Raw genomic sequence first — 12893 nt, 5'->3', positions numbered from 1 at the left:
GTGCTAATGGGGTTGGCAGTCGGCCGGTGGTGGTGGCGGAGGATGAAGGCGAGGTATTTTCTGGCAGGTGGTGGTGATTGTGTTTGGTGGCAGTGATGACGGTGGTGTCTTTCAATGACTAACCGTGGTGTGGTGGTGATTGGTGGTGTCGTGATGGTGTGTGGTGGTGTGGTAGTGCTTTGTGATGGTGTGGTGGTGATAGACTATAGAAAGAGAAATTGTAGCGAGAGAGAGAGGGGGAAGACACAGGGTAGGTGTCAGTTACCATTTCAGAAAATAATACATGTCACTATTTAGGTTTCAATTATATTTTATTCAACTAAATATTACTACGCTTTCCATTTTATTGTATTCAACATTTACAATCGACTTTTAAATAATTTCTTTATGACTGTATCTCACTACTAAACTGGAACAACTATTTAGAATAAAAAAGGTAAAACATTTAATGTTCATGAAGCTCGAACCCTTAACCTCAATGGGAGTAACATTTTATCTTTAATAGTTTCGTCAATTAAACCCAACCCCTGTCTTTAAATTTACTATTCAACAATCAAACATAGAAAGTGAAAACTTGATGTTATACTAATAAGGTTTAAAAAATTACATAACATCTACATATGTAACAAGTAGGAAGATGATTTTTAACAATTCGACTTAGCTTTTCATTTTTTACGATAATGTTTTACGTTTTAGTATAAATTTTATGGTTTGTAACACCCCAAAATTTCATGTTTCACATGATATAACATGAAATAAAATAACTAGGCTATTCAACCTAGTTCAAATAGTTAGTAAAACAAGTAAGGAATGGAATTAATGGCAATTGTGATGATCTGACAAACTAGAAGGACTAAACTTGGAAAATTGGGTTTAAGTTTCAATTAATTAGCAAAAGTCAGTAGGCACATATGTGATGGAGGTGGGTGTGTCGACACCTACATGAAAGAAAAAGGGGAGAACTTTAATTCAACATTTTAGCTTAAATTGGAGATGAATTCAACCCAAATTTCATGCATGGACTCTATTTCTTGATGATCTAGCCTTAACAAGCATGTGGTAAGTTGCAAATTTTGATTTGGTGACCTTGTGTGAAGTGGGTGGATGATTAATTCGAGAATTTGTATGAAATTAAGTATGATTGTGTATTAGAATCACCAAATAGAACTTGTTATGTGTATGATTTTGGGTAATTCCATGTTTTGAAGTGAAACCCATTTAGGATGATGAAGTGAGTGAATCACCATATTCAATAATTGTGTAATTTTTGGTGTAGTATATTGTACGTGATGAATTACTTTAGATAAGTTGATTATGATATGAAATAAATGGATGTTTAGTTGAGTTTGATTATGAAAAGAAGAACATGGAAGATTATACATGAGTGAGTTGTACATTTTGCTTAGAAAGTAGTATGCACACCAAGTGTATGATAAAATGTCTAAGTGAAGTTAGGATGTGAGTTTTTAGGAAGTGGCTTGACATATATGAATGACGTATGGTAATGACGTAATTAGTAGTATACTAACTTAAAGAATGTGCTTTAGATGGAACTAGTATAAGAATTCGGGTTGAATGTATGTGTTGGTCAAGATTATGCATTAGAAGCTTGTACATTGTGCTTGAACGGGCGATGCTCGCCATGTGTTTTTATTAATCACTTAATTGCGATTAAGAAGTGAATGTGTACTAAATGTATAACATATGACCATACTAGTAAAGGATGATGTTATGAATTACGTTAAGTTGTCTAACTTAGCAATGTGGTTGTCAAATGTAGAATCATGAAAGCATAAGTATGTGTAAATTGATTATGTGTATATTGTGTATGTGACTAGGTGATCATGTAGTTGTATGTGTCATACAACATTATGTATGAAATGAATATGATGTCATTAATATGGTCTACTATATCAACATGAATGCGTGTTCAAAAGTTGGAAGTTATATGCTAGAAGGTTGACTTTCTGAAAGTCAACCGAGAATTTATAGCATGGTTAGGCATTTTGACACAAATATAAGAATCGAGAGATCATGGAATATGTGTTAGACCAATTATATGTTATGTGTGATAACGAATTTGGATTTCAAAGATATTGAACAATGTGGTTGACAAATCATGTCGTATGCGTGTTAGTGAAAGTCAATGTAGATAAGTGTCACGGCCCCCGTACCCGGTTTGACCCGGTCCAGGAGCCGCGGGACAGAAAACCCATGGTATTCATGTTTACAGCGGAAGTCTTAACAGGATCGTTTTACATTTGAAAATATGCCCGAGTATTATTTATTTACACTTCGGGATAAACCCCGTAAATATCATAATTTCATTATTTTACAAACATGTTTATTTATTTATTTGAGCCACCACTTCAAGCTTGATAGTGCTCCGTAGCACGTGAACTTAATTCAGTAGGTCACCTGAAACATGTTGTAAAAAGGTTTTGTCAGCGGGGAAATACTGAGTGAATCATTCATTTTGATAAAATGACACATGGTTATAATTTACAGCATAAGAGCGATTACTATGGCAGTATCTTAATTAATATCTGGCCTTGCCACCCGTGTGACGATGGTCATACCACTATTGGGTCCAGTCACCCAATTAGTGACGTTTTGTTACTGTTAGGTCTTATTAGCCTAACCCCTGTTAGGGCTTATTGCCTAACCGTGAGAAATTAGTAATGTGCACAATACCCCACTAGCCAGCGGTCAAGATAACCACGACTTAATCCCTGTAATTATAACATTTGGAAAATAATTTGGAGTATTGAAAAACAGTTGATAAAAAGAGAATGACTCACATTGCAGATTTAACGGGCAAGGTATAAGCCTACTGATTAGCCTTGATTAAACCTAATTTGATAATAATGTACACACAATAGGTTAGTAACTTAATACTGCAGTTACGTCAATTCACGAGATTAAACCCTCACAATGATTAACAAGTGCAATACTTAATAATTCAATCGGATTCACAACGAATAACAGAGCATAGTCCGAATTCGAACAGCACTCAAATATTCAAGTCGAAATCACGACGAATAACAAAGTATAAGCTCAATTTGAGCAGCACTCGGACAATCGTTGGATAGTTATAATCGATCGGACGTTGAATCGTAATAGCGATCGAGTTATTACCCTGATTGCGGCAGCACTTCGTGATTAGTGTGTGTTTTTGTAGTAAACAGCTAATATCTCAACGTATACTTTGAATTTTTACGTCGAAATAGCACCGGAATTCAAGTCCCAGGCCCCTCTATTTATACCCAAAAATTGCATCTCCCGCGTGTCGCGGAAGAATTCGTGGCACCTCCCGCGTATCGCCTGGGGTGACCAAGTAGGGTAGGGTAGGTTAGTCACCTGCCTAGCCTTGCTGAGCCGACAGTTTCGATAAATTCAAATTTTACAGCGAGTTATCTGGATAATCGTCAGCTAGGGTTTTACCCCCCTTGAGTTTTAGGGGCCCTGATCCTGATTTCGATTGTTTCGGAAATTTTAGGGTTTATGCAGAATCACTTGGGTGTCTCAATTAGGGCTTCCTTATTGGATAATTATCATCCTAATTGTTAATTTTAGTGAGAGTTGTTACAATAAGAGTTGAAAAATGTGTGTTAATATGAATGAGCATGAATACTAACATTATTATGGCATGACGGCATGAAAGAATAGGAACCACACTAGCATGGACCAAGCATGGAAGGCTAACGGGTCAAGATGAGGCAAGGAAGCGGTTACGAACACGGATGCACAAGGTAAGTGAGTTCCGAACCTCACTTCTTAGTATATAATTAAAGTCTATTTATGAAGGTTAAGAGTCTTGTAGGAATGATTGAGAAGGTAAGTAAATGGAAAGGAAAGTCGTAATAAGTTGTTAATTGTTCACAAGGTAACGACAAGTGCATGGCGAAATCAAACGGGTCGAACATATATGTATGATTCGTGTAACAGTAATGTAATTTATAAAGTTTAAGGACCTCAAGGTATGGCTTTTTAGTTAATTAGGTAGGGAAATGTTTTATGAACAATTAGAAACAAGTTTAAAGTGAAACGGATGCAAAACGAGCAAGTTATGCAAGTTTTGGTATTAAAATGGAAAGCTGATCTGGGCGCTAGCGTAAATTACGGTAGCCAGCATAAATTATGGTAGGTGCTCAAGCCATTTTTCCACCATAAGGCAGTAGGTTGTCACCGTAAGGATTTCATGGCCACCGTAAGCTACGGTAGCTACCGTAGCTTACGGTGGAGGTTAGATACAAAATAAAAAGTTTATGCAATTCTTCGTTTTTCTTCGAATTCGGACCCCGTGAACCCATTCCAAGCCTTTTAAGTTTTTTATAATGTTCCTCAACCCTACCAAATGGCTTGGTAAGTTACGGGCGAGTACGGAACTCATTCTTAAGATCCGAAACATACCCGAAAGGCATTTAAAAAGCGTTTATGATGTGTGAGCGAGTATGCGGGGTAATGAATTAAGTAAGTGGGTATGTATGTATAGATTTAACTTCATTCCAATAGGCTTAAACTTATAATAATCATGAGTAGGAGTGAGTATGTATATAAGTTTGTTCGTACATGTCCTATTACATGGAGGTTTGTAATTAGGATACGTCAGTAATTCATAGGGAATTATGTAAGTGGTATGTAAGAGTTGGTATGTATGTATGTATTTATGTATTTATGTAAGTATATATGTACGTAAGTATGTTTGCATGTATGTATGTGGGTATGAGATGTGTATAAACATACGCGGGTAGGTACTTATACATGAAGTAGGATTTATTGTGCATGAATGAACGGAATCTTGTGTTTGTGTTTGTATTGCTTAAATAAGTTGAGTATTAAGTTACTAATTCGGTGTCTTGAGTATGAAATGAGAATGCAGTTACTCTATTAATATCCTTATCAAGGTTAAGGAATTGGAATGCACGAATGTACACAGAAAGCATATTCGTTAGGATTAGTATGGGGAGAAGGAATGCGGACTGGTCATTGATTATGTATGTTTAGTTTAGGAATGGCGTCACCAAATCTAATCAATGCAGGTGTATGTGGTGAATGCAGGTTGCGCGGACTTAGCATCGTTACGAAGAATAGAAGGATTGAAGATCAAGTCCAGAGCAAGGATTGTACGGAAGCGTCACGTAGTTTTAATTATGTAATGTTTTAACATATGGAAGTAAATGAAAACATTTCCTTTTAACAAATGTTTAATCTTTTGAAATTGGGTCTTCATGTATGTATTGTGTTTAAATTATAAAGAAATTTTAAGGCTTGAATTTCCGCTGCGTCGGTATTTAAGTTATTATTTGTTAGGGTGTTACAAATTGGTATCAAAGCCCTGGTTTGAGGGAAATCAAGTATGAGGAGGTAAATACTTGAACTCAAACCTGTGTGCTCTTGTGACAAGGAACCCGTACAATCCAAGACTCGATCAAGATCTAAGGGTAGAAGCAAAGGTAAGTATGTACTTAAGTATGTATTTGGAGAAAATTAACAATATGTTATGTGTAAGGTAAGCATAATTGCTTGGAGAGGATGATTCGTGAATGCGGTTTAGGACCGGCACTAAGGCATGTAATAAGACAAATTGACCCAGGTACGTAAATTTAACATGTAAGTGCATGTGATGGTAAAACCTATTAAGTGAATGAAAATTTTAAATGAAGGATAATGATGGAATAGTAATGAAGTTTTGAAATGTTAGACGTGCCGAAACCTAATTCTTCGGACATAAGGCGATGATTACATGAAGGCACGAAACTAGTATGTGGACTGTGTACCTGGCCAGTACGCAAGAAATATATGACGTTCGTGAGACCGTGATAATTGTTGCGGGTATGTCCGAAAGGATTGAGTCTTAGGTGGACGTGTGGGTGAGAATTATAAGACTCTCAAGAAAATTTAAAGCACCTCATATAAATGGAATGTATGAATGATATGTTTGAACCCGCGAGACGGATTCAAACATAGAATAATGGAATGTATGGATGATATGTTTGAACCCGCGAGGCGGATTCAAACATAAAAGTAATGGAATGTATGAATGATATGTTAGAATCCACGAGACGGATTCGAAAAATGAAAGGAATGAAAGATATGAATGATATGTTGGAATCCGAGAGACGGATTCAAAACATATGAAAGAATGAAAAGTTTGAATCCATAAGAAAGACGAATCAAACAAGTAAGAATGAATGATAATAATGAAAAGTCCGAATTCATAAGTAAGTACGGACCAAATAAGTAAATATTCTTTAAAGCGGATATTATCCAAGTTGTGATTTGAACTTTTACATATATAAATATATTTATGCAAATACGTAGTATGCAAGAATAATTGAAGGAACAAATGAGTCATACAGATCAAATGGTGAACGCCATTTGAAACCAGTATTTAACGTTTTGAACTGTCAAGTCCTATACTTACAGATGAGCATAATGTATGGTCATGCAATGTTACAAATTGGGAAGGAATGACCATCGCAAGGTATGGATAACGAGTTAATGATTTTGACTCGCGCCAGGTATATATTAAAGATTATGCTTTTGGTAGGAGCTTGTGGCTCGTCTAGAGAAGGGTGTGTCAGAATTGGGTAGTTGATAAAACGTAGCTAAGAATGTATTACAGTAGGATTTCCGAAAAGTCAAATAAAGTTAAGTTATTAATTATTTAGCAAGTAATATTCAAATGGCATGAAGTATTTGATTCATTAAGTAAGTAAAATCGATGAAAGCTATTGTAGTAGAAAGAAACCTTAGTTGAAAGAAATAAGCTCTGAATAAGTTACGTGTGTGGCATGATAATAATCGAGCCATGAGAGTCAAAATGAATGATGGGCTAGAATTTGGATGAATGGTTTACGTAATTTACAAAGAATGAAAAACTTTCACAAGAAAAGCTTAGGTAATGTCTTGTAAGTATGCTTGATTTGGAAGGAAGAATCAAGGTGTACTTCAATGCATATACGATAAGTATGAGGTGACAGTTGACTTTGAAAAGTCAAATTGCAAAAGTTCATAACATAATTAAATAAATGAAGATGTGTATGTAAGAATGGAATGTATGATATGTATAATATGTCTGCAGGGAAGATGTGAAAGAGTTGTAGGTGAGTAACCATCGAAATGCATAAATATTTAAGTAAAATGTGCTAACCATTACCTTGTAAATAAGAATAGTAGAATGCGTGAAGTAATGAAGCTAGTAGAATTGGTGAAAGGACGCTCAAGAATGGTAACTTATCAGCACAGATGAACGGAATCAGTCCAGTTATGGATTTGTGAAGATATGAGCCGAACCGTTTCAGCGGCTCAATGCATTGTGCCAAACTACGCGGTTAGTAAATTTCCTAATTACGAATGTATGATAGAAAGTCATAGATTGAATAGCATGTTCATACGAACTAACGGTAGCACAAGTATAACAAGGTATTGAAGGTTTGACCTTTGAAGGTCAATAAAGGAATGAAATTTAGGTCCAGACTAATGTCAATAAGTAATGCGTGTATGTGAATATAGAGAGAGTAATACACAAAAACAAATGATGGACAAGTTAAGAGGACATAAATGAAATGAACCGGAATTTTACCTAAGGGTGTATGTAGTACCATGTAACAGTGGAAAACGTAGAAGGATGTTTAACTCTGGAGTTAAGCACGAATATATGAATATGAAATAGTAGTTTTGTTGCAATAACGAAAGAAGAATTAAATGTTATATGATATATGTATGAACATATCCTGACTTCTTATGTAATTACGAAAGTAATTAGAATAAATGTCGATGGTAGATATTGTCTAGTGGGAATGAACCAGGTTTCGAGGACGAAACCTTGTTTAAGGGGGGTAGACTTGTAACACCCCAAAATTTCATGTTTCACATGATATAACATGAAATAAAATAACTAGGCTATTCAACCTAGTTAAAATAGTTAGTAAAACAAGTAAGGAATGGAATTAATGGCAAGTGTGATGATGTGACGAACTAGAAGGACTACACTTGGAAATTGGGTTTAAGTTTCAATTAATTAGCAAAAGTCAGTAGGCACTGTCACAGCCCCCGATCCCTATCTCCCGGGAACGGGCGGCCGTGAGCCAGTTTCGGTGGTATCACGTTTATTTATCCAATTTGGCAGCGGAAATTTTCATCAAGACCGTAGTTAGGAAATATTTAATCAGAGTAAACCACCTCGTTTAATAATATTAAACATATGGGTAAAACCCAAGTTTTCAATACACACGTTTCATAGGAATAAATCCTATTTATTTATTAAAAACATCTCTTTTTATTCTTAGGTAACTTTATTGCCACTTTTCCAAGCCTTCAGTGCTGTCCAGCTGGCTTCTATTTGGCTTTCACATATTGTTACATGAAACGCGTTTTAAAAACATTTTGTCAGTGGGAAATACTGGTGAGTGAATCCCAGTTTAATCAAGTTTAAGTAAAAACCAATTTGCAGTATTGAGGGCACATCCGCAATTACATTTGTATCCAAGACATCACAATTAACATCAGTGGTACGGTCATACTCAACTTATGGGATGTTACCACGCCAGTTACCAATTTTGTATACAAAACCTCAACATACCCACTATAATTGTATTCTTTACAAATACTCAATAACTGCTTTGTATTTATTTAATTAAGTGAGGTTTTGTAAAAACAGTAAACAAAAAGGTTTACAAAAAGTGAATCAACTCACATTGCTATTTTAGGTTTTTCGTAAGGATTTCCTGGAGATAATCTATAAATTACACAAATGCACGTGTGTTAGTATAATAACCCATTTTAACATTAGTAATACCCTCCCCGAGACGGCATTCCAACGACTACGTCGGGCAGAACCACGACAGCCGTTACGGAACCCTAGATCAATCGGGCAGCGTATCTAATACGTCTCCAGGGGTTATAATACTTACATCGTAGCAGAACCTCGCTATTTTAGGGGGTATAATACCCGGGTATAGTAACGCCACTACAGAAAATTAAGAAAGAAAGAAAGGAAATGAGCGAACAGACTGAAGGCTCGTTGCCTTCTATTTATAGGGCAGATATCGCGTCTTCACGCGGCCCGCGTTAAGTAAGGCTAACCTTTACGCGGCCCGTGTCAACCTTCGGTCAATGTATAGCTTGGCCCGGTCACCCTCTAGACTTGACACGGTGATGACACGTGTCATCACCGGGCTGCGCCACATTCTAGGTCGCTCGCGGCCCGCATTAACTTAAACGAACTCGTACGCGGCCCGCATCAACTAATGATTTCAGCGGACTCTGGTTGCATTCTAATGCGGCCCGCGTTAAGTTGAGGTGAGGTCAATGCGGCCCGCCTCAACTTAATAATTATTGTTTTTAATTTATTTTATATGTTATATTGTATTTTGGGCTCGGTTTTCACATACGGGTTGCATATAAAGACATGTTGGGATATTTTAAGATATATTAGGATGTCAGAAATATTATGAGGGTGTCGGTTTTACCGAGGGTTGTTATATCCTCCCCACCTTGTTTCAGAGCTCGTCCTCGAGATCTACTGGAACAAGTGTGGATATTTCTTTTGCATTTCCGATTCAAGTTCCCATGTGTATTCAGGTCCTCTTTAGGAGTCCCACTTTACTTTGACCAGTACTAATCTCTTATGCTTGAGATTCTTAATTTTCCTATCTTCAAGCTGTAGAGGCCTCTCTACAAATTTGAGTTGTTCATTAACCTCTATATCCTTGAGAGGTACGACGAGTGATTCATCAGCTAGACACTTTTTGAGATTAGATACATGAAATACATCATGTATTCCTGCCATTTCCTCTGGCAGTTGTAGCTGATAGGCTACAGGTCCTATTCTTCTAAGAATTTTGAAAGGTCCAATATACCTGGGACTTAGCTTTCCTCTTTTGATGAATCTTACTACTCCTTTCCAAGGAGAGACTTTTAATAATACTCTATCTCCTACTTGAAATTCTAAGGGTTTGCGTCTGTTATCAGCGCAGCTTTTCTGTCGATCCCGTGCTGCCTTTAATCGTTCCTTGACTTGAAAGATTTTGTCAGTTGTTTCTTGTACTATCTCAGGTCCAGATAATTGTTTTTCCCCAATTTCTGCCCAACAGACTGGGGTTCTGCACTTTCGTCCATAAAGTGCTTCGAATGATGCAGCATTGATACTTGTGTGATAACTGTTATTATAAGAAAATTCTATTAAAGGTAAGTGTTCGTCCCAATTACCTCCAAAATCAATTACACAAGCTCTAAGCATGTCCTCCATTGTTTGAATTGTCCTTTCGCTTTGCCCGTCTGTTTGAGGATGATAAGCCGTGCTTAAATTCAACTTGGTTCCCATTGCTTTTTGGAAACTTGACCAAAAATGAGAAGTAAAACGGCTATCTCTATCGGAAACAATTGATAAAGGAATTCCATGCAATGAAACAATTTCATTTACATATAATTTGGCTAATTGTTCCATACTAAAGGTTTCCTTCATTGGTAGGAAATGGGCTGACTTGGTTAACCTATCTACAATCACCCAGATTGTATCATTTCCTTTTCTTGTTTTGGGTAATTTGGTAACAAAATCCATTGTTATCAATTCCCATTTCCAAACTGGCATTTCTAGTTGTTGCAATAAACCAGAGGGTTTCTGATGTTCAGCTTTAACTTGTGAGCAAGTTAAACATTTAGAAACATAGGCTGCTATATCCTTTTTCATTCCTATCCACCAGAAATTTTTCCTTAAATCCTGGTACATTTTATCACTTCCTGGATGCATCGTATATTTAGACTTATGGGCTTCTTCTAATATACGGTGACGTAAATTTCCTAACTTAGGTATCCACATTCTCTTTCTATGGAACCTCCAAATTCCATCTGTTCCTTGTTCTAATTCTTTAATCATTCCTTTTAATCTTTCAGTATCCTCCTTGATTACAGATTCTTGTGCTTTTCTAATCTGACCGTTTAAATCTACTTGAAGATTTAACTTAAGAGAACGTACCCTTTTTGGCTTTTCATGATACTTTTGACTTAAAGCATCTGCCACTACATTTGCTTTTCCTGCATGATACTGGATATCACAATCATAATCACTAAGTAATTCCATCCAGCGTCTTTGTCTCATATTCAACTCTTTTTGCCCGAAGACATATCTTAAACTTTTATGATCTGTGAAAATAGTAAACTTACTACCATAAAGATAATGTCTCCAAATTTTAAGGGCAAAATTATAGCTCCTAATTCCAAATCATGGGTTGAATAATTTTCTTCATGACTCTTAAGCTGTCTAGAGGCATAAGCTATAACCTTTTGACGTTGCATTAATACACATCCATATCCTAACTTTGAAGCGTCACAAAAGACTACAAAGTCTTCAGTTCCTTCTGGTAACGCTAGTATAGGTGTATGGGTTAATCTTTGCTTAAGAATTCTAAAAGCTTCTTCTTGTTTTGGACCCCATTCAAACTTAACAGATTTACAGGTTAACTTAGTTAAAGGAATGGCTATTCTAGAAAAATCTCGGATAAATCTCCTATAATAACCCGCCAATCCTAAGAAACTTCTAACCTCAGTTGGTGATTCTGGGGTTTTCCATTTGGTAATTGCCTCGATCTTTGTTGGATCTACATGAATTCCTTCATGGTTAACTAAATGTCCGAGAAATTGTACCTGTTCTAACCAAAACTCGCACTTTGAAAACTTAGCATAAAGTTTTTCCTTTCTCAATAAACTTAAAAGTAAGTGCAAGTGCTTTGCATGCTCTTCTTTACTTTTGGAGTAAATTAGAATATCATCTATGAAGACAATTATGAATTTATCCAAATATGGTTTACATATTCGGTTCATCATGTCCATGAATGCGGCTGGGGCATTGGTTAAACCAAATGGCATGACAGTAAACTTATAATGACCATACCTTGTTTTGAATGCGGTTTTAGGAATGTCCTCTTCCTGTACCTTTAATTGATGATATCCTGATCTTAAATCGATTTTAGAGAAAAATCGAGCTCCCTGAAGTTGATCGAACAAATCATCAATCCTCGGTAATGGATACTGATTCTTAATCGTGACTTTGTTCAATTCATGGTAGTCAATGCACATACGCATTGATCCGTCCTTCTTTTTAACGAATAAAATCGGCGCTCCCCATGGTGATGAGCTTGGCTGTATGAATCATTTCTCCAACAATTCGTCTAGCTGTTTCTTTAGTTCTTGCATTTCTGCGGGTGCCAAACGGTAAGGTGCTTTGGCAATCGGTGCTGTTCCTGGTAGCAGGTGAATTCTGAATTCAACTTCCCTGTCAGGTGGTAGTCCTGGCAATTCTTCTGGAAAGACATCTGAAAACTGGGACACTAATGTCTTTTAATTCTTTTCCTTTCGTGTTAGTAATTATAGAAATCAAATACACTATAGATCCTTTCCTTATATAGCTTGCAGTTTTCATCACAGAGATGAATTTAGTGGATCTAGATGGTTTATCTCCTTTAATTGTGATCTTTTCACCTCTTGGTGATTTTATCTGTATTGACTTTTGATCACATAAGATATTTGCTTTATTGGTTATTAACCAATCCATTCCTAACACGACATCAAATCCTACCAGATTCATTGGGTAAAGGTTTGCAATAAATTTTTGATTAAAAATTTCTATTCTTGCTCCTTGCAAGACTTCAGAAATCTTAACGTTTTCTCCATTTGCTGTCTCTACTAGACATTCTTGTGGTAGTTTAGTTAATGATTGATTTAGGAGTTTGCAAAATGAAGTATTAATAAAACTTTGGTTTGCACCAGAGTCAAATAATACTTTAGCAAAAATATCATTAACTAAAAACGTACCAGCAATGACGTCTGGAATCATCTTGGCTTCATCTGTAGTTAGAACAAAAGCTCTAGCATTTTTAGGATTCTTGTTA

The sequence above is a fragment of the Helianthus annuus genome, chromosome 4 (assembly GCF_002127325.2).
Source record: "Helianthus annuus cultivar XRQ/B chromosome 4, HanXRQr2.0-SUNRISE, whole genome shotgun sequence".
Classification (NCBI taxonomy): domain Eukaryota; kingdom Viridiplantae; phylum Streptophyta; class Magnoliopsida; order Asterales; family Asteraceae; genus Helianthus; species Helianthus annuus.
This window is presented reverse-complemented; position numbering follows the sequence as displayed.